Source organism: Brachyhypopomus gauderio, chromosome 19 (assembly GCF_052324685.1).
Source record: "Brachyhypopomus gauderio isolate BG-103 chromosome 19, BGAUD_0.2, whole genome shotgun sequence".
Classification (NCBI taxonomy): Eukaryota; Metazoa; Chordata; class Actinopteri; order Gymnotiformes; family Hypopomidae; genus Brachyhypopomus; species Brachyhypopomus gauderio.
The window spans coordinates 13,569,825-13,593,695 of NC_135229.1; the positions used below are offsets into that span (position 1 = coordinate 13,569,825).

The 23,871-nt window shown below is 44.2% G+C and overlaps 1 protein-coding gene across 1 annotated transcript in view; it reads left to right on the forward strand.

Annotated features, from left to right (window-relative positions):
• dlgap1a (discs, large (Drosophila) homolog-associated protein 1a) overlaps nt 1–23,871 on the forward strand; it is a 102,919-nt gene that overhangs the window by 10,676 nt on the left and 68,372 nt on the right. The window contains 1 exon segment of the mRNA XM_076981722.1: nt 20,639–20,707. The gene's annotated coding sequence lies outside the window, so the exon portion shown is untranslated.

A 23,871-nucleotide genomic window follows, 5' to 3' on the forward strand; every position in this document is an offset into this window, starting at 1 on the left:
AATTGAGACATCCTAAGCTGTTTTGTAACAGTCTTTACTCATTAATATGTACGCACCCAAGATTTGCATACTCCAGCCGCCATTCTAGACCAAGCAATATTAACATGGACTTAATTAACACATTAACACCTAAAGCTTAAAGCATCAACAGTTCTGCAGATATCACGAAGAACAAAACAACTACTGTGGAACATCAAGGAACATGGCAGTGTGTGTGTACAGGAATGTAGCGTTCCAGGCTGTGTAGGGGGCGTCCGCACTGCCCGGAACATTCCTGAGGAGCCAGTGCTGAATTCTCGAGGAGCTTGATGTTCATACGTAAATCTGCTCCGCACAATTCACTTCAGACAGTTTCTCAACCCTTGGAGAATTTCAAGCAGGCTTGAGTAGGAATTTGACACAGAAGGGTAATTTCTAAATGTAGTAGCATCACAACCACAACCTGTAAGAAACTAGCTATGTAATTTTATCCACTTCCTGCCTGTTGGAGCCCAGTCATTTTGAATTGAACGTTTCATGTAGCTAGCCAAACTAATGCACCTAGTGGAGCAACCCAGGTAGCACAGCCAATCGAATCGCTCAATGGTTCACCTCTCACAGCTGTAGCAGGCTGTAGTTGTGTTGCCTCACTGTGAACCAACCAATGGGAGCAGAACTCATCCGATTATTCATGAGCTCACCAAAAAAAGACAAAAGAGCGTTTCATTCTAGGAAGAAATTATATGGTTTACATGGGTGTATGAAACTGGGCACTTTGCCTCATCCAGTATCACATATCTTCTGTGTACACATCAGAGATCAATTTAAAATACTGAATTACTGCATTGTGTGGCAGCTTCAACACACATGGGACATTTCTGTGTCTAACTGACGTGGATAGTGTAAGATGGTGTAAATAGTTGGTGAACTGACTGCTATTCATAAGATCTCCATTTACACGCATCACGTCAACATTTACAACAAAGTATACTAAATACAACTGCAAACATTAATTGGACTTGTGAGAGACATTTTTATTTCTGCTATAGCTGCGGATTTCGTCTGTGTTAAAGGACAATGGGGGGGAATGTTTTAAGGTCGGTGTCAGTATGAGTGAGCTTTTGTCTCTTAAGACATATAAAATCTTTAATCAAAACCCTGTCTTCTCATACAACACAATACAATGCAAAGACCGATTTCACTGGAATTAAATCCCGATGTCAAATGCACTTTCCTCTATACACTGCATCAATGATTCCTTCATGAGATAAATTGGAGAAAACATATAGAGACACCCCACCCAGACCCTTTAAAAATCACAGAGCAGATTCTTGCGCCCGTGCCAGCCGTGGGCCGCTATGCTTGGACTCAAGAAGACTCCTCATGCCATTTCGCCTTGACGCTTTGCCTCATGCAGCTCAGTTGTGGGCGGCAATATTAGAAACGACAGACCCCCCCCTCCCCCCGTTCATTGCAGAATGGTAATGAAACCAACTGAGCAATTCGCTGCCCCACAGAACATTTTAAAAGTCTTGCACCCACACAAGTGCTGCAACTGTGGCACCACTTTGGAATTAGAGACACTTGTTGCACAATGACACACGTTGTTAATGTAATGTCATTAATGATTCGGCAGCATGTCATTGTTGAAAGGGAACATTGCTCTTTCCTAACATGAGGTCTGGATCTAATGGATGCATCACAACATTGTCCTCAGTGCAGGTTATTTGTTGTGACTGATTCGTAGCATTCAAGCATTGGAAGCATGTTTTGGAATCAATATGTTCTCACACAAGCATCACTAATCACTAGCATCATTGGGGCATTCCACCCCCAAAATGCTAAAATTACAAGTGACGACTTTATAACCACGAAGGTGGTTTAGAGGTTTGAAGTCAACTCTAGAAGATCCATTAGAAGTTCTGCTATTTTTCTTTACTGGTAAAAAGTCTTCAGTGGTAGGAGTCAGAGTCGACTGCAGGGTAAAGGGTTGCACAGAGAAGACTAAACTAGCATTTTACTGATTCTGACTGTATGTTTATGAGCCATCTTTTATTGGTGCTCAGGATCTAGAGTGCAGACAGTACCTGCAGGGATTCCTCTAATCCTGAGCCACCACCTTTGGGTTATGTGTTATTATAGCTGAAATAGGTGTGTGTGTGTGTGTGTGTGTGTGTGTGTGTGTGTGTGTGTGTGTGTGTGTGTGTGTGTGTGTGTGTGTGTGTGTGTGTGTGTGTTGAAAGCCTTGAGGATGTTCCATTTATGGATTGGATGTATTTTTTCTTTTCTTTTCTTGTGAGAGCTCTCTCCACAACGCATTCCAGCTGAAGCCCTCAGCAATTTTAACATGGCATAAAAGAGACGTGTTTTCTGCCTGTGTCAGATCTGTTTCTTTGACTTACAGTGTGGCATTTGGCACAGAGCTAAAAATCAATAAAGGGCAGAAGTTTTTCATTTTTTCAGACCATTATAAGCCTTCTCAAATATCCACACTGGAGGTCCACGCGGCCCTCTGGGACGTGTTGAAGTAGTTGGGGCGGTCGTCCCACCTGAGAGGTCAGTCACCCTCCACCACCGCATCAATGAGGTCTCCCTGTCTCAGCTCTAACACCGGGTCGTCCCCTGAGCCTCCCGGGTCCACGGCGCTTTCAGCCGTAGCAAACGCAGGTGGAGATGGAGGGCACCGTCCCACAGATGTCTGGAGATGGAGTAGACGCTCTCAGAGTGTTGAGGGCAGCTGGCGTTGGGGGGCTGGCATGGGCTTCAGCCGCACGCAGTCACAAAGACGTGAGGAGGGGAGAGAGGAGGTGTTGCTGTGTACCACCATTATACACACACTTACGTAACAGGGAGCTGTGACATCCGGTTCGTACACGCAGTCTTCCACACGCTGGCAGCACAGTTAGTTCCTCTGCCCGTTCTGCCTGGAAATGCTTCTACTGGATTTATTTATATATTTATTTGGCCAGTTTTAGTCGGGGTGATGCGTTTGAGGAGGCGGGAAGAGCTGAGAGGGGGGAGGTCCCTGTCTTGTGCACACAGGGAAGGCGGAGTCAGACATGGAGGAGGAGTTGAAGCCGTGAGCTTCTCATCACATTAGGGACATTGGGGGAGTGCGTTGTCAACACGGCTGCCTAATGTGTTGCAAGTTGAGAAAAGTGGGCTCTTTTCATCGTCTCAGCAATGAAGTGGGTTTGTTTTTTTCAATTTGCTTCCTGCGTTACCCTACGGTGACACCTGTTAGCCCAACAGGGTTTTGAAGGGAGTGGCTTAAAAAAGTCAATGAGTCATATATATATATGTGTGTGTGTATATATATATGCTGGCCTAACTGCCTGTGTTTTAAGACAGCAAAGCTTTGAGAATTTTTATCTAATATCTTTTAACTAAAATCTAGGTTGCTTTAGGATTAAGTATTCTGGCACACAGTGGCATAAATTCAAAAGAGGTTGATGCAGTTTTAGAAGATTATTGATTGTCTACTTCTCGGACGTTTGTGGAGCAGAAAAAGCGTTTAGCCGCTCAGGCTGTTTACGTTGTTCTTTGGGGCATGTTTGCCTTTCTGTTTACTAACAGCGTTTTTGTGAGGGGAGCCAAATCAGCAGATTGTTCACATTAAATTCAGCTCGTCTAAATAAAGCGACAGGTCGGAGGTGCTGACAGACAGCGGCGGCGACAACAGCAGGCGACATCGGCGTGGATTATCAAAGGCGGAGTGACCTTAGGCTCATATTGACCTTGATGTGGCGTTATAGAGGAACTAAAGAAACTTTGTCAAGTCTCACATGATGACCACAAAGAGAGAGAGAGAGAGAGAGAGAGAGAGAGAGAGAGAGAGAGAGAGAGAGAGAGAGAGAGAGAGAGAGAGAGAGAGAGAGAGAGATATTGGCACTGATGTTTATCTAATTACACAACACTGGAGTTAATAGCACTTTCCGTTATATATAGAGGAGCCAGTTGAGGTGGTTCAGGCGTCTGTTCCGGATGCCCAGCTGGGTGAGGCGTTCTGTTTGTGTCCAACTGGGCGGAGATCCCAGAGAAGGCCCAGGACACGCTGGAGAGATCAGGACACGCTGGAGAGATCAGGGCACGCTGGACACGCTGGAGAGATCAGGGCACGCTGGAGAGATCAGGACACGCTGGAGAGATCAGGACACGCTGGACACGCTGGAGAGGTCAGGGCACACTGGAGAGATCAGGACACACTGGAGAGATCAGGACACACTGGAGAGATCAGGACACGCTGGAGAGATCAGGACACGCTGGACACGCTGGAGAGGTCAGGGCACACTGGAGAGATCAGGACACACTGGAGAGATCAGGACACACTGGAGAGATCAGGACACGCTGGAGAGATCAGGACACACTGGAGAGGTCAGGGCACACTGGAGAGATCAGGACACACTGGAGAGATCAGGACACGCTGGAGAGATCAGGGCACGCTGGAGAGATCAGGACACACTGGAGAGATCAGGACACGCTGGACACGCTGGAGAGGTCAGGGCACACTGGAGAGATCAGGACACACTGGAGAGATCAGGACACACTGGAGAGATCAGGACACGCTGGAGAGATCAGGACACACTGGAGAGGTCAGGGCACACTGGAGAGATCAGAACACACTGGAGAGATCAGGACACGCTGGAGAGATCAGGACACACTGGAGAGATCAGGACACGCTGGAGAGATCAGGACACACTGGAGAGATCAGGACACACTGGAGAGATTATATATCTCAGCTTTCCTGGGAACGCCTCAATATCCCCCCAGAAGAGCTGGAAGAGGTGGCTGGGGAGAGGAACACCTACTGGTCCTGTTACCCAGACCTGGATAAGCGGAGGATGAATGGATGGATGGATGGATGGATGGATGGATGGATGGATGGATGGATGGACAGATGGATCAGATGGATGGATGGATGGACAGATGGATGAATGAATGTATGGATGAATGGATGGATGGATGGATGGATGGATGGATGGATGGATGAATGAATGGATGGATGGATGGATGGATGAATGAATGGATGGGCAGATGAATGGATGGTTGGATGGTTGGATGGATGGATGGACAGATGGATGGGTAGATGGATGGACAGATGGATCAGATGGATCAGATCGATGAATGAATGGATGGATGGATGGACAGATGGATGAATGGATGGATGGATGGATGGATGGACGAATGGATGGACAGATGGATGAATGGATGGATGGATGGATGGATGGACGGATGGATGAATGAATGGATGGATGGATGGCACATTCCTTTCCAAAATTCATGCTTTGGCACCAACCTTGTCCTGCATGTGCATACGCATGTGTGTGCAGAACCAGCAGTGTGTGGTGGTAATGAGTGTGTACCCAACACCCAGCAGTGTGTGGTGGTAATGAGTGTGTACCCAACACCCAGCAGTGTGTGGTGGTAATGAGTGTGTACCCAACACCCAGCAGTGTGTGGTGGTAATGAGTGTGTACCCAACACCCAGCAGTGTGTGGTGGTAATGAGTGTGTACCCAACACCCAGCAGCGTGTGGTGGTAATGAGTGTGTACCCAACACCCAGCAGCGTGTGGAGTAATGAGTGTGTACCCAACACCCAGCAGCGTGTGGTGGTAATGAGTGTGTACCCAACACCCAGCAGCGTGTGGTGGTAATGAGTGTGTACCCAACACCAGCAGTGTGTGGTGGTAATGAGTGTGTACCCAACACCCAGCAGTGTTGGGTGGTAATGAGTGTGTACCCAACACCCAGCTGCGTGTGGTGGTAATGAGTGTGTACCCAACACCCAGCAGCGTGTGGTGGTAATGAGTGTGTACCCAACACCCAGCAGCGTGTGGTGGTAATGAGTGTGTACCCAACACCCAGCAGCGTGTGGTGGTAATGAGTGTGTACCCAACACCCAGCAGTGTGTGGTGGTAATGAGTGTGTACCCAACACCCAGCAGTGGTGTGGTGGTAATGAGTGTGTACCCAACACCCAGCAGTGTGTGGTGGTAATGAGTGTGTACCCAACACCCAGCAGTGTGTGGTGGTAATGAGTGTGTACCCAACACCCAGCAGTGTGTGGTGGTAATGAGTGTGTACCCAACACCCAGCAGCGGTGTGGCCCAGCACTCCCCCCCCCCCCCCCCCCCCCCCCCTCACCTCCTCCCGTCCTGGGAGCGTACCAATATCAGCATCCTGTTCAGCTACTGTGAGTCACCGTGCAGGACTTCCAGCACACAGCGTACCTAAAGAAAGCCCGTCCCCCCACTACACCACCCGTACCCCCACCCACGTACCCCCCCCCCCCCCCCCCCCCCCACCTCTTCCGGCTTCCCCTTCTATGTTTGATGAGGGGCTGTAATTACAATGATCTGGGATACAGGCAGAACAAGCCCAGCTGACTCATACCAACAGCAGTCAGGCAGGACGAACAGCACCAGGGTTGGGTTTGGGGGTGGGGTGTGGGGGGGGTGGGGGGGGGGGGGGGGGGGGGGGGGCAAGGCCCTGGCTTTAGGGTTAATGCACCCACGTCACATTACTAAGGCTCCAGGCAGATAATGTCTTTAATTAATTCAGTGTTCTATACCGTACAGTGTACTGCATCTAGTTATATCATATAGTTTTCTATATCATTTTGGATTGGTTGACAACACCAGTCTTCACACCTACATTTAGATTTATGTCTTTAAAGGAAATGCCCATCTCAAGTTTGTCGCAGGAGAATAAAACAGAAATTCCTATTTTTTAGCTTAAACTAGTGCTTGATCCTCAAGGTCACATGGTGTAATGAGGGGATTCAGAGGGATTCGTTGACTCAAAAAAATACAACACTTATTTAGAAAGCAAGATAGCGCTTAACTTTACGTACGCAGACATACAGGGAGCAGACTCAAATGTTTATGTATGCAGACACGCATGGAACAGACTCAAAGTTTACGTACACAGACACACACAGGGAGCAGACTCAAAAGTTTACGTACGCAGACTCAAAAGTTTACATACGCAGATACACACAGGGAGCAGACTCAAAAGTTTACGTACGCAGATACACACAGGGAGCAGACTCAAAAGTTTACGTACGCAGACACGCAGGGAGCAGCAAATTCATGAAGTCCAGAGGATGTACAGCCAAATTATCAACACGATCATTTTCATTATATTAAGATTATTGTGTCCAATTACTTTTGGCACTTTTACACACATGCAATATGAGAGCACGTCCCCTTGAATTAAATCTGACAGCCCAGCACTTCATTGTCATTGCTTCATTTCAATTCCAGTGTGAAAGTCAAAACTGTCCAAATACTTACACACTGTCCCAACATATACAGATGTCGCTGTATATTACATTTGATTCTCAGTGATTGTCACGGTGTCTCAAAATTCACCAGCCCTGGGCTTCATGTCTGTTACAGTTGTGCAGTCTGAGAGGCCACTCTGGTGATGATCCAGCCGTGTGTGTGTGTGTGTGTGTGTGTGTGTGTGTGTGTTTGTGTGGTGTGTGTTCTGAGGATAAGGATGTTCTGGGAGACTGGCGTCAGCAAGGTGTCAGTCTTTCCGCCTACTCTGTGCCATCTCTCAGCGTTAGGGCAGCTATGTGTGTGTGTGTGTGTGTGTGTGTGTGTGTGTGTGTGTGTGTGTGTGTGTGTGTGTGTGCGCTCGCTCTTACTCATCTCAAACTACTGGGAGGAGGAAGCTCATTCAGAGGCACTAGCTATTCATGGGACCCTTTTTTGTCTGGCCATTACGACAACCTAAACATCACTCCACTCTAGTGGTCATCGCTTAGCTTGACGTGTCCGATATGGCGGCTATTTGTGAACAGGCCGCACTCTTCTGGCCCCAATTGATACCCAGCAGGAAGATTTCAGCAGCCCTGTGACTGAATTATCCAAGTGCCGTCTATGATAAGGCACAAGAGACAATGACCTTATCCCGCCCCTTCCTCGCCTTTAGCCGCTTTAGCTGACCTTTGACCCTGTGGCCAGAGGTTGATGTCTCTGCTGAAAGAGACCCGGAGCTCTCCTCCCCTCTGCCCTGCCCATCTGGAGGAGAGGACACTCTCTGCTCCACGGGCCCCTCTCCGCAGGGAGAGGCCCATTTTCACGTCCTCATGGTCGGAGTCAAGAGGCTGAGAGGACCTGTGTGCCCCGCGATCGATCGGAGCGCTTCCCCCGGGAGAACTGCTGGGCGTGCTGCCTTCACACCTCCCAGTGGCCCACTTCCTGTCCCTCTCTCTCTCCTTCAGTCTCTCTATCGCTCCCTCTCTCTCTCATCCCTCTCAATTCAGTCCAACAAAGCTTTTTTTGGCATGAATGTTCCAAACTGCATTATTGCCAAAGCAAATTAACATAAACAAGAAAGGGAAAACAGGTAGGGGGAAAAAAACAAGACAAAAAAAACAACAATATCAACAAAATAAATAATTTACAGTCTTTAATCATCAACATTACTGACCAAGTGAAAAAAAGAATGACTTGCTCTCCCCTTAGGATATAACTGCAATTCTATTGCTTGCATAATCAGTCCACTCTTCTCTCCCAGTATACTGGGCAGTTTGTCTTTATTATGGAATCTAGAAACTCTAGTTGCTGCAAATGTTCTTATAGAATGGCAATAATTGATTCATACGTGGGACCCCCTGGAAGTTAGTCTGTGCTCTCTCTACCACTCTTAGGTGGTAGCTACAACACTTCCTGTCCTCTCTGGGCAAGCTTAGGACAACCAGTTTCGATATTAGTACGTTTAGAATTGAGTTGCTAACATTGTTAATAGTTTAATTCGTTTTTCGTCTTTGTGGTCAGTTTATGTTGACAATTTAATTGATTTAGGGTCACATAAATGTGTCTTGCCTTTGCGGGTTCATGCCAATATGTAACATATTTTTTGCTGTTCACTTGTTGTAGTTTGGCTGAGTCTGATATTTTGGTAGAGTATGCAGGTTTATGCAGATGAATGCAGGTATTTGTAGTATTGCCCGGGTTTCTGCCTCAAGGCCAGCTGAAATAAGGATGTTATTTTCTATATTCAGTATTTCTATATTCAGCTAGTGGTAGGCCAGCGTTTCATTATGGACACTTGGGGTTGATAAATATAATGTTTCCAAAAATGCTGTGCTCTTTACTGAATCTTTAATATTAGAGGATTCTGTCCTAATTCAGCTCTGCATATATCATTTGGTGTTATTTTTTTCTATACCCTGAGAATACCTAAACATGATTGTGTACGCGGTGTCTCAGTGTTGTGTTTGCTCAAACTGTAGCATATAAGTAGTTTCCTAAAATAGCAAGATATCAACATCTCTTAGGCTGCGTTGAAATTACAAGCCACATTTTCCAGTTTCCATTATTTCCTCAGTCCGGATCTTGATGGTTCACATTAATAATTTCAAGTGACCTGTATCTGTCCTGCGGAATGGTATGCGTGCCCACGCTGATACGTTTTTGCACAAATCACCAGCTTCACCAGCAGTAAAAAAAACGGCATATTTGTGAGATGACTCATGGTATTCAAACAGGCAACATGGACGCGGCGGTAGCCTGAGAATCTCATGGCATGTTGCTGTGGAGAACATCAGACCGTTCTTCAGCTGTACATGATCAAGTTGAGTAGGTGAGGAACATCCAGACGGCTAGCTTCGCCTGTTTCCCTAGTAACTGTTGCCATCGCGGTTGCTGTCCTCTGTTGTTTTGACAGCGACAGCGCTAAAGCAAAAACCCAAACCGGCTAGATCCCTCGTTTACTAAACTGCTTTCATTCTTCCATATGTGTTTTGCTTGTTGATAAATCCTGCCATCGCCTCCCACGCTTGTGTCTTGCTCCTGCGTTCACTGGTGTCAAAGCTGCCTTCAGTTCTTTGCTCACTATCCTAATTGAAGGGAGACCTCCACAAAATCAGATAAGAATCCAAATTCAGACCATTTGCAAAAGTGACTCAAATTTGTTTAACGCGTCGCGCTGTGCGGAGCGAGGAGGCGGACACAAACGCAGAGGAGAGCGAGATTTATTAAAGGGAATTCCATATACGAGGTCGTGATAACAGGCAGGGGTCGTATCAGGCAGGCGGTCCGAACAAGACAGATAAACAGGCATGGACTAATGGAGACACAAAAACAACAGAACCGAGTAACTAGGAACGGGAAAGCACAATACTCACGACGAGCACAATACTCACGACGAGCACAATACTCACGACGAGCACAATACTCACGACGAGCACAATACTCACGACGGTGACAAAACACAAAATCCACAAAGAGCATGAATGAGCGAAACAAACAAGTGACCACAGAGCATGAATAACAAAACAACCGATAACAGACTAGGGAAATACTGGGACTATAAATACACAGAACTAACAAGACACAGGTGGAGACACTGACGACATGGGCGTGGCAGACTGAGGGAAACCATGGTAACAGACAAGCAGGGAACGAGAGTGACAGCTAGAGAGAGGGCGTAGCCCTACGTGACAATTTGAACCAAAAAGGATGGATTTTTTTGTCCACACAGTTCTGAAAAAAATCAGATTTAAGTCAGGTTGGTAATATGAACATAGCCTTATTTCATTAATAAAATCAGATTTAAGTCAGGTTGGTAATATGAACATAGCCTTATTTCATTAATAAAATCAGATTTAAGTCAGGTTGGTAATATGAACATAGCCTTATTTCATTAATAAAATCAGATTTAAGTCAGGTTGGTAATATGAACATAGCCTTATTTCATTAATAAAATCAGATTTAAGTCAGGTTGGTAATATGAACATAGCCTTATTTCATTAATAAAATCAGATTTAAGTCAGGTTGGTAATATGAACATAGCCTTATTTCATTAATAAAATCAGATTTAAGTCAGGTTGGTAATATGAACATAGCCTTATTTCATTAATAAAATCAGATTTAAGTCAGGGTGGTAATATGAACATAGCCTTATTTCATTAATAAAATCAGATTTAAGTCAGGTTGGTAATATGAACATAGCCTTATTTCATTAATAAAATCAGATTTAAGTCAGGTTGGTAATATGAACATAGCCTTATTTCATTAATAAAATCAGATTTAAGTCAGGTTGGTAATATGAACATAGCCTTATTTCATTAATAAAATCAGATTTAAGTCAGGTTGGTAATATGAACATAGCCTTATTTCATTAATAAAATCAGATTTAAGTCAGGTTGGTAATATGAACATAGCCTTATTTCATTAATAAAATCAGATTTAAGTCAGGTTGGTAATATGAACATAGCCTTATTTCATTAATAAAATCAGATTTAAGTCAGGTTGGTAATATGAACATAGCCTTATTTCATTAATAAAATCAGATTTAAGTCAGGTTGGTAATATGAACATAGCCTTATTTCATTAATAAAAATCAGATTTAAGTCAGGTTGGTAATATGAACATAGCCTTATTTCATTAATAAAATCAGATTTAAGTCAGGGTGGTAATATGAACATAGCCTTATTTCATTAATAAAATCAGATTTAAGTCAGGTTGGTAATATGAACATAGCCTTATTTCATTAATAAAATCAGATTTAAGTCAGGTTGGTAATATGAACATAGCCTTATTTCATTAATAAAATCAGATTTAAGTCAGGTTGGTAATATGAACATAGCCTTATTTCATTAATAAAATCAGATTTAAGTCAGGTTGGTAATATGAACATAGCCTTATTTCTTTAATAAAATCAGATTTAAGTCAGGTTGGTAATATGAACATAGCCTTATTTCATTAATAAAATCAGCAACAAATGAGCTTAAAGGAGCAACAAGCAACTTTTTGCTCAAACCACAGTATTCAGCAGTATTTATTAAAATAGTATTTAAACAATATTTACAAGTGATTATTATTTTTGCAGCTCACATGAGATGAATAATCAAATTGCTTTGTAGTCCCCTTGTGAACCAGTTCATCCTCCATACAGCAGGTCACACATGGCGCAGACATGTTTAAAATAGATCTGTGAAACCTCCAGGCCAGTAGGGGTCAGTATAATGAACGCCTCAGACTCTCATTGCTCCTTTAAACGTGTCAGTTTCTTGGTTTTTCGTGTCAATTCTCTGTCTCGTTCTATTTCTCTCAAGATGTGTAAGCGCTCTTATCTCTCTTGTCTCTCTCTTACCCCTCACCCGTCTCTCTTACCCGTGTGTGCATGCGTGTGTGTGTGTGCGTGTGTGCATGCGTGCATGTGTGTGTGTCTGGGTGTGCGTGTGTGCATGCGTGCGTGTGTGTGTGTGTCTTGGTGTGTGTGTGGGTGTATATGCACAGCAGCACATAGGGTGTTGTGTGTGCCCTGTACCCAGTGCAGCGCAGGGGACGCCCCCCACTCACAAGTCTGTTCCATCACATCTTCTGCTCTGTAGCCAAATTACAAGCACACTGCAAGTGTATTAAGCTTATGCTAGATCTGTGCTTTGCCTTTAAGCACACTGTACAGCCTAATGAATAAATTCAGCAGCCTAAATGTAAACGTATCCTGTGCAATATTGTGTGGGGAATGTGGGTTTTGACCTGGGTGGGTCTGGTTCATTGTCATGTACAGAGGTGGGCATTCCAGGTTCAGAAAGTAAAAGTCCTCACCAGGATTTTGCTCAGGCTTCCTGGATTGTGTTGATTCCACTAATTTTACCTGCCACTAATTAGAAAATCCACCAAGCTTGAATAAAATCCTGGGAAGGACTTTTACTTTCTGAACCTGGAATGCCCACCTCTGGTCATGCGATAATATCTCTGACCCGAGGAGCTCTCTGAGCGGGTTTCTTTGCATCACAGACTTGAATAAGGGTGGACCCGTACCTCCAGCACGGTAGCACTGTACAGGTCATGGGGTTCAGCTCACAGGGAGCACACACACTGTCACACTGATACATGTGTTATGACACTCTGGAAAAAAGTGTCTGCCAAATGCTATAAATTGTAAATATATTCATAGGTATTACAGAAATACTACTATTAAAAATGAGGATCTATATTAAATGTAATGTTAAGATGAGACTATTTTAAAATGACAAATTCATTATGATAAGTGACCTCGTCAGTAGTTGTTAGGAGTATAGGGTTTAGAGGTGTAGAGTGTTAGGGGTGTAGTGTGTTATGGATGTAGAGTGTTAGGGGTGTAGGGTGTTAGGGGTGTAGGGTTTTATGGGTGTAGGGTGTTGGGGTGTAGGGTGTTATGGGTGTAGAGTGTTATGGGTGTTGGTGTGTAGGGTGTTAGGGGTGTAGGGTGTTAGGGATTTGTAGGGTGTTAGGGGTGTAGGGTGTTAGGGATTTGTAGGGTGTTAGGGGTGTAGAGTGTTAGGGGTGTAGAGTCTTAGGGTGTAGGGTGTTAGGGGTGTAGGGTGTTAGGGGTATAGAGTGTTAGGGGTGTAGGGTGTTATGGGTGTTAAGGTGTTATGGGTGTAGGGTGTTATGGATGTAGGGTGTTAGGGGTGTAGGGTGTTAGGGGTGTAGGGTGTTAGGGATTTATAGGGTGTTGGGGTGTAGAGTGTTAGGGGTGTAGAGTCTTAGGGTGTAGGGTGTTAGGGGTGTAGGGTGTTATGGGTGTAGGGTATTAGGGGTGTAGAGTGTTATGGGTATAGTGTGTTAGGGGTGTAGAGTGTTATGGGTGGAGGGTGTTAGGGATTTGTAGGGTGTTAGGGGTGTAGGGTGTTAGGGATTTGTAGGGTGTTAGGGGTGTAGGGTGTTGGGGTGTAGGGTGTTAGGGGTGTAGGGTGTTATGGGTGTAGGATGTTAGGGGTGTAGGGTGTTATGTGTTTAGGGTGTTAGGGGTGTAGAGTGTTAGGGGTGTAGGGTGTTAGGGATTTGTAGGGTGTTAGGGGTGTAGGGTGTTAAGGGTGTAGGGTGTTAGGGGTGTAGAGTGTTAGGGGTGTAGGGTGTTAGGGATTTGTAGGGTGTTAGGGGTGTAGGGTGTTAAGGGTGTAGGGTGTTAGGGGTGTAGGGTGTTAGGGGTGTAGAGTGTTAGGGGTGTAGGGTTTTAGGGGTGTAGGGTGTTAGGGATTTGTAGGGTGTTAGGGGTGTAGGGTGTTATGGGTGTAGGGTGTTAGGGGTGTAGGGTGTTAGGGGTGTAGAGTGTTAGGGGTGTAGGGTGTTAGGAATTTGTAGGGTGTTAGGAATTTGTAGGGTGTTAGGGGTGTAGGCTTCTTTTATTTGGGGCTCGAGTCCAAATGGTTTGAGCCTGGCCATGAACTAGTTTCCTCTAGAACAGCATAGTTTGCCATAATGACGGCCAAGGGTTAACATTTTTTCCAAGTTATTCAAACACCACTGGCTTAAAAATGAGAATAATAACATAAAGAAAAGGACCAGGTTTGTGTCACAGAGAGGAGTGGTTGATACATTTGCAAGCATGAAGACATTATAACGGTTTTCATGTGTTTTTATGTCTATAATTGAGATGATTTGCTTGTCCCTCAATCATGTAAAATGTGTCAAATCTCCACACATGCTCACTTTTATGGGGAAATAAGTATGCGTATCCATAGCATCTATCTTCAGTCTACTGCTTAATGAGGCTGGGGTCATGGGCTGGGTGCTTCCTGCAGCGTAACTGGGAGATAGAGGTACACCATACTGCCTTAACAAACCTGAGATTGAAACTGGTATTGCAACATTCATGGCTTACGACGTCCTTAATGATGCCAAGGCTCTGATTTGGCACTTCATAAGGCTGAGTTTGACAATGGTGGAAAACACCTCTGAGTAATTTTCTTACTCAGTAATGAAACGACACTGGTCGAACCCCACAAAGCCTCTGCGTGTTGTGGAAGAGGCCGATCTGTGCTGTGGCAGGGAACATATTGTGTTGTGATTGTTTCCAGGGTTGCCTGAGGTGGTGGCGTACATCACTGAAACTATGGTACGACTTCCTGTATCTCTTCAGGCACTGTTACCTGATTTATTACTGTGCTCCATGATACGCAACCCAGCACCAATCTGATAACAGATGTGCAAGCATACATTAAAACTTGAATTACTCTCTCTCTCTCTCTCTCTCTCTCTCTCTCTCTCTCTCTCTCTCTCTCTCTCTCTCTCTCTCTCTCTCTCTCTAGGTAAGCTATATCTCTAGGTAGAACTATGCATATCTAACTGCTGAATTAGCCTAAGCTTCCTATCACCCTGTCAAGAAAATGATTGACAGCTAGGAAGGGGAGGTTCCTTTTTCTAGCAAGATAAAAAAATGTGCATGTGAAAGAATTTTAAAATGACAAGACAAGATTCATGTGCATTTAGAGGATCTCAGACCCAAAGCTGAGATTGTGCATTTTGACCTGCTTCATCTTTACATAACTGAATATTTGTGTGTGTGGATGTACACACACACACACACACACACACACACACACACACACACACACACACACACACACACACACACACACACACCACACACACACACACACACACACACACACACGGTTGGCTGGGTGTGTTTATCGTTTTTTGTGTGTGGAATACTGTTTATGATTTATACTTGTTTTGGATTGCTTGCAGGTACATGAACACTATGTGATTCACTGAATTGTGGTTTATCCGAATATATCTATGTACTCATCTAATGTCGGCAAAGCCCACACACACATTTACACGCACACATTCACAGCTTAACATATCAGCGGAGTGCAAGCCTGTGACTGGAGGAGTGTGTTTACCTGCACAGAGCTAGATGATCCTGTTCTCATTTAAACACTGCATGAACACTGCGAGAACTCAAAGTGCCTGCTATTGAGATCTCCCAGGCACACCATGACAATTGCTACTGAAAGACATTTAGGAATTTTTATATAGCTTCTATCTCCCAGTGCATAGTGTGGTAGGCCTTTCCAATGGGTTTGGGGGAGAGACTCCTCTTACAGAGAGTACAATGACAGTTTGCCATGTCCTAAGGGACTATAGTGAGTATAAAGACAGAACAGCCCATCAGTTCAGGCCTTCTGGGAAATCAGCTCAAGTCATTACATCACCCTCGCTGCCGGCAGTTTGGCCATTTGGGTTATAGAGCCTCATCAAAGATAAGATCTAATGATCAAAGGCAATGATGCTTGTCTGTTTGAATAACGATGCCGCGGAAAAAATGCTCGTCCCCGGCCCGCGCCCTGAGGCTCGCGAAGAGGCCGCCCAATCAAACGCTTTCATTTTGATTCCGCGAGCCTAGCAAAAGTTTTGTCTCGCGCTAGCAGTGGATATGCGCTCGCGCGGCGTCGCTGATGCGGAGCTTGATATGCAAATGTTGGGCAAGTCTGAATGTTGATGTGACATCCGTCTCTGCGAAGACTGTAAAAGCCCGGTGGAGGTCTCCCTTGAATTACAATAGACAGTGATCAACTGGAGGGAGGATATGATTTTATATACCGTGAAGGATGATTTAATAGGATGATATATATATATATATATATATATATATATATATATATATATATATATATATATATATATATATATATATATAATATATATATATATATATATATATACATAATGTCAACACAAAATAAAATCTGATAGTAAATATTTAGAAGACTACTCAACACAAATGTACTGTGATGCGAGGTACACATACAGACAGTGTTAATTTAAACGCACACAACACAGGTGCGTACACAACAAGGGGCGGGGCAAGATGATAACAAGGGGCGTGGCAAGATGATAACAAGGGCCACTGAGCTAAGTGAGAGGGAGGAATGTGTCTTTCTATATTTATATTTATTCTTTGCAGTTTTCTGTGTTATAAAGAACATAGAGTATTTAATGTTTGGGCCTGAAGATTTCTTAAACCTTTTTGACTGTGAAAGAACCTTTTTTTACGTGTTTTGAGTTAGGTAGGGGGGATTTACTCCTGCTGACTGGAGTTAAATTTGGTAGGAAGTAAACAGTAAAATAACATTTTAATGTTGTTTTCAGTCAGGCTCCCTCTCTAATGTCTAAGCAGCATAGTGTGACAGAAGGAGGTTGGTGGTACCAAGCTAGCGATGCATAAAGAATCCACCTCGGTGGACTCCACAACTCCACAAGCCCAACTCGGTGCCATTGCTCTGGCTTGTGTGAATGCAGCGGTGTTGTTCCTCAGCTCACGCTGGGCTAAGGGCAGGCTTGGCTTGAAATTAGTCCAGAACGTTCTTTCTTACACCTGCCACCTTGGATGGATCAATAACCAAAAGAGTTTTGAAGATCTCCGAGCAGGGCAGCCGTCCTGCGACCTTTAAGAGCTGTGGGCCATGACCAGCTGGTAGAGCTGAGAGCAGACAAAGCTCTTCCCCTCGATCACCGCCCTCGGCTGTTCTCTGGTCCTGGGATGCATCTCTGCAGCATCTGCAGTGTGGTCCAACATGTGGAGATCGACTGGTTCACTCAGGTGGGTCGGATGTCTTCCAGTTTGGTGAGGGTGGTCAGCATCTCTGACCTAAGTGTGAAGCACATCTTGTACACTTTATCATGTTTCTCAGCTCTCTCAGTTCCCGAACCGTTCTTGGTGGACAGTGGCTCTGGTACGAGTCGTATAAAATAGCCACGCACTCTGAACTCTACTGCACAGCCTCAAGTCATGAACATCATCTGGTCAGGACTGCAAACATCTTGAGGTCACCATCCCTGTTGAGGTCCTCATGGGTGTCTGGGAAGGTCTCCAGGAATAAGTCAATGTGATGTGCTTGGATTTGGGAAATAGTCCATGAAGAATGGTATTGAACTTTTTTTTTTTCATAAAGCTAACCGAGCCTGTGACTAAATCCCACACATCACTAAAGTCGATGTTGTAATTGTTAAGGTGTGGTATAACCTCCTAAGACACTGCGGTGAAGAGAACTTTTTCAAGGCAAACGTCCTCTGCTGCCAGTGATGGCTTCTCAACAAGTTGCAGAATAATTGCAAGGACACAGCAGCCACAAGCATCTGTTGTCGCATCCAGAACAACAGAGCTGGTCTTCCTCTCTGCTGCATGCTTGATGTCCTACACACACTGAGGGAACATTTGTGGCAGGCAGTCAGAACAGAGGTGAGATGGAGCCGGAGATGGAGTCTCCCTGTTTGCAGTGTTCCTGCAAAAAAACACAGCCAGCTCGGGAGCTGGGATGCCTGCCTGCACAACAGTCCTGGTCAAGTCCAACCCTTATTGTCCTCTGATGGGGTCTTGGAGGAGCAACTCCAAGATTGTGCTGGATAATTAGGTAAAAGACAAGGCTCAAAGCTTATTCTATCAAATCAATTAATATGAAATAACCACTCAGAGCAGTACATGCACGTTAGACCTTCACAAACCTCAACTTCTACATGAGACAATGTTCCTAATATCGGCAGTTATCCAATGAAGTACTTAACAAAGCAAGATTTTTGCCAGTTACCAAGATAACTTGAGTCAGGCGTCAATACCGGAGGACAGGGAAAGGTTCACTCTATTGGACAGTGCTCATTTAGGCTTAAATTATCCAGCTAACTAATCCAGGAAATCCTGGATGCTGTCTCACAAAGCATAGCCAGGAAACAGAGCTGCTATCTGAGCTTCAGAATAAAAACCACACTGTACCTGTACTGTACAAACCAGAATTAGTTACTGAAATTAATCCTTGCACATGTGCATAAAGCGTTTGAAACATCCAAGCATCCATCCTTGGAAATGGAAGGAACCCTTAGCTGGGAGACGTATAGTATTCCCTGGGATAAGTCCAAACCCAATTGTCGGCACAAATCCGATATATTTATTGCTTCACGTGTCACACTCATCCAGACGTAAACAGAATACTTGGAGTCAACACAAACAGCCACCAGCATACAGTTCATGCTCACGCAAATCTGCAGAGAAGGCTGCCTGCAAAATCCAGAAAAACAAAACTCCTGAGAGCTAGCGAGCGAAAGACCAGCTTTTAACGGAGGGTCTCCATGGCAACTACGAAGTTCGTTGTCAAACCAGCAGCTTGAAATTATGACGAATGTCAAGTCAGATTAACATGACTCCATGTTCTAAATTTGTCAGGTACAGGACACATTACAGGTACAGGACACTTTGGTCCCAGTGGGCTTTGGTTCAACCCCCAAACCATGACAGGAACCAGGACCCATCTGTCAGCATAACACCTAACAACAAGACCATCAACGGCCTAGCCAATGACACCACACTGGCCTGACTTCCTGCCTTCTCGTGCAAAACCTCTAGGTCTCATACATCCTACAGGCTGTAATGCAAGAACCTCTTACCATCCTCCTCATACGTTCAAGAACCATAACCCTACATTCCACCAGACTTAAAACTTACCAAGACATCTTCTCAGTACACAGAAAAATGTTCACATAGTTTGGTCCCATTATGCTACGCTATTTACTTATTATTAAAATATATAAAAGGTCTGGTCATTAGTAGGGTCTTAGTGCATCAAGTGCTTGTGCATGAAGAGTAATATTCAAATTTTAATAGAAATACTAACTAGATGAATACGTAGTTATCGAACTTTCATGAGTTGAGACTGAATTAACAGTTATTCACCAATTAATAACAAATTAATAAAATTCCTGTTAGTCAGGGTGATGCCCTAGTAAATCAGATAGAATTATTAAAGTGCTTAAATCACTACACAACAACAAAAGTGGTGGGAAAACTGGATTTGAGCCACATTTACCTGCTGTATGAATGCGTTCCCATTTCCCTTGGGGATGGTTTTATAAAGTCAGAGTTGTGCTGGTGCAGATTCCTGCCTATTCGTCAGCAATATTGAGCTAACCAGAGTGGTACCAAAACCTCATTTACCACACCCAGACTTTGACCAAGGGCGCGTAGCGTTATTTAGCTACTTTCTTATTGCATTTCTCAGCCCATAATGCTTTTTATCGTTATATCCAGAAGTCACAATAGTTCTCGATCTGCCCTGCTTGGCACAAAGGGAAACTGACATCATACAGATGGCCTTGTGCTGTTGTTTGAAAGTTCGCCTGCTTTTCTTGTATGGAATCCCCCAGAGATCACTACTTTGATTCTTTTTCTTGGAGAAAAAATCTATAATCTGTACCCACACATCTGAAAACTGTACTCTCGGGTGTTATTCTTGAATGTATCATTTAATAGTGAACATGGTTGGACAGCTGGGGGCATTGCGTGTCGTGTAAGCGCCCCTCACAGTAGTTCTGGTTATGCCCATCCAAGGTCACTTCTCTACACGCTCACCTGCTGTAGAACAAACATTTTGTGGAAAATACAATTACAGACTGCTTTGTACAATTTCCACCCCCCAGAAGACATAGTGTCACTGTGTTTCTAATAAGGTGAGGTGTGTGTGTGTGTGTGTGTGTGTGTGTGTGTGTGTGTGTGTGTGTGTGTGTGTGTGTGTGTGTGTGTTGTAGCTTTCATTTGAAGAATATAGTCAGCATGAATAATTTCTCTGCTCCCTGTTTTGGTGTGTCTGTACACTGAGATCTTTGCCTGTCTTCACTGTGTTTTCTGTGTGATGAACCCACTGCTCCTTTTAATGAGGGTTATAAACCACCTCTGTCATGATTACTGCTCTTCATCAAATTAAGAAGCAGTATGTTTGGGTTGCAGAACATATCCTTTTTGGTAGAAAAATGTATTCGCTTTATTTCAGTTTGCGCTTCCCCCCCACTCATATCTCTCTCTCTCTCTCTCTCTCTCTCTCTCTCTCTCTCTCTCTCTCTCTCTCTCTCTCTCTCTCTCTCTCTCTCTCTCTCGTAAGGATCAAGGAGGAGGTCAGAGGGAATCCAGTGACCAGTCCACACACACCTATAATGAGGACCTGCTGAGAGTCAGTATGATCGCATTCCCCTCCATTCATGCAGTGCAATGCAACCGGTCCAGGTGTCGGTCCAGGTGTTGGTCCAGGTGTCAGTCCAGGTGTCGGTCCAGTCTGGATCGGAGCTGCTGCTCCATACATTTGGGAATAACCATCTGTGTGATCCTGCTTGTAATATGTCTGCAGGACTGTGCTTGGATGTTCAGTCTACCTTTAAGAATAGTTTTTACCGATATATTCCAGGGGCAACAGTGTTAAGGAAAACTCCCCCGGGTGAAGTTGACACTCAACCACTGGCAAGCTCACAGCAGTAGAACCACATATCCGTTGTGGCATCGGGCATTTATCTCCTGCAGTTGGAAATGCTAAACAAATGATTTACTGACTTCACCCCCAGGGGTCAGATTTACCTCCGTCACCTGCTCCTTCAGTCTTGAGTACAGCATCACCTACTGGTGCAATAGCAGACAGAGTCGAGAATTGAGTATGATGGACACCTGTGTTCAAGGATGACCCGCCCCCTTGGGACCTTGCTCAGTCCTGTAGATTTGAGGGCTGGCCCGCACATTCATTCTGGTTTTGTCTGAGTCCAACTCTCCTAGATCTCCTGGTATGAACTCACAGTAAAGTGCCTCTGTGTGAAGATGTTACCAAGGCTCAGCTCATACAGACTCCTGATGTTCAGTATTACCAATTATGTATTGGTAACAAATATACAAAACAAAAGAGCTTTTTGTGATTTTATTTTCATCACAAATTCAAATCAAATCTTTAATGCACTATTTCTTCATTAATTGCACAGTAAATGTGACTAAGTGGCAGTAACTAAGATCAAAACATAATGTTTACTTTGCCTTTTCCTGTCCATGACAAAAAAATGTGAATAAATAAAGAAAGGTGATAGTTTATGAGTCAGAAAGACAGACAGAGCGAAGGAAGCTGAGCACCGGAGCCAATGGCTTTGCTTTTCCTCTCACGTTTTTTAAGCCCAGCTGCATGTAAATTGTGTTAATTAGCAGTGAGCGTAGCAAATGCTATGTAGCATCAGCACTGCTACGATAGCTCTGAAATCCACAATCAAATGACTTCTGTCGTTTTAGCTCTGTCCAGCGTTAGCACACAGCTTGCCTTGAAAGGTCTCCAAGCAATGACATGCTGTGTTGAGTGTGGGTTTGCATATTCATTTTATTGATTTAATTACAAAATCATTTTAGCTGGACTTCCCTTCCATACAATAGGATAATCAAAGCAAATAATACTGATGTGGAACTAATTGAAATTGTACTACACAGCTAAAAGGCTCACTCCCTTAACCATTACTGAAAAGGTAATACCAAATCATGAATCATTAATAACTCCATCTTTATCTTAAGTTACCAGGCAGTTATGACATGTTTAAGAAGCCTAGCGTTTGCTTATAGCTGTTTCACCACGTCTTTGGTTTGACAGCCTCTATCTGATCATTTTTTACCTCAGTTTTGAAATGCTAAAGGGGCTTTGTCATGTTTTTCATTAAACTGCTTTTCCGAGAGGTTCTTTTACGGTGAGTTTCCACAGCTGTAACGTAGTAAGAGCATCTTAGGTTGACAAGAGTCAGCTGCCTTCCCAGGAGCTGAGATACCCAGAGCACCACATACTTGTTGTGACACTCTGTAAAGGTCGGGTCTAGAGGAGAAGCCTGACACACCATTAGCCATCTCACTAATATGAAACAACAATTACTGATGTTGGAAATAACATTTCATTGGCTAACTTTTAATATCCTGATCGTTCTGAGATGACTCAGTGTAATGGGACTGCATAACTGTGCAGAAAGTGATAAAATAAAATTGAGGGTTTGTTGGTGCTTAGACGTTCTACAGGATTTTTACATTTGTACACTTGATTATGGTTATTTGACTTTCCAAAATGGGTTTCAAGATCTGAAACCAAAGTCATAAAACCATTACCAACACATTTCTGTAGCTTATGCCATTTGTAAATCCATCTCTTTATAATGTAACCATCGACTCTGGCAGTTTGTCAGAAGTGTTTGTGATTGCTTTTATAAATGTCATTGTTGCATGGAACAAATAACCAAAGAAGTTATCTTAATTTGTATTAAGATAAGCAGTAGACCTTGGGTCTTTTTTGGGGTCTTTTTGGGCCCAAATTACAGGGCAGGGAGTAAAAGTAAGAAATGCAGTGCCTTGTGTGATACAGCCGAAGTCTAGGCAGCATTCTGTATTCAGTTTGAAGACCACAGTAGTCTCTTCCAGCGATGATCAAAGGACTTCTATCGACTTTCTCCAAGAGTTCTAGTTAACCTTTCCATTTCGACAACGGGGCTATTTCCTGCCATGTTGCCTCTGGTGGCAACGTTGTGAAAGCTAGCAATGTTTCACTGCCTGTAGTGACCGGTCCTCATAAGGTAAAGAAATGGTTGAGTATGAAGGATCATGAATTGATCGAGGGTTTTTATAACTACATGGTAAATCTTGTCGGTACGCGCCCCGTGGCAGGAGTGCTCAGCTTCTGTGCGCCTGACGTTTCTTGCTTGGCCAGACTGGCAGCGTCTGATGCCACCCACTCGAGGGCCTTGGTGATTAGCTAATGAATTGAGTCTTTTGTGTTTTTTCACAGGAGGTACCGGGCTTTGAAGTTTAGCTCTGTCCACAGAAGCAGACAGGAAAACACTTTCTGTACTGTGGTTTCTTTGGTATGAGGGAATGAAAATGAGAAAAGAGTCATCGTTTGGAACTGGAAGCAGTGAGGGTTGTTTTCTTTAATGTAGTTTGTTGTGTTTTTTCCTCCCAGAGGGCGGCGGAAGGTGGTGCACGGTGAAGATCACTCCTTCAGAATGGCCACCCCGCTTGTCTATGGCTGGAACTCAAACTCGTTAACGATTCCCTTGTTTTCTGGATACTTACATCGCTTTTTCAAAAAGTGCTCTCATTTGGCAAGCGTGTGAGGCCACGCCTGGCAGGGGGCGGACCATCCAACGGCACAGTCCAGGATGTCTCACTGTTTTCACGTCGGTTTCTGTTTTTCTTATCTGGATGGAATCGTGGCGTTCGTAAGTCACGTCGTGACTTCAGGCCAGCGGGGTCTTATAGCTGAGATCTTTGTGCATATTTCTTTGAATCTTCTTGCATATTTCTCCTTGCTGGAGAGACCTGATGAAGAATGAGGACTAA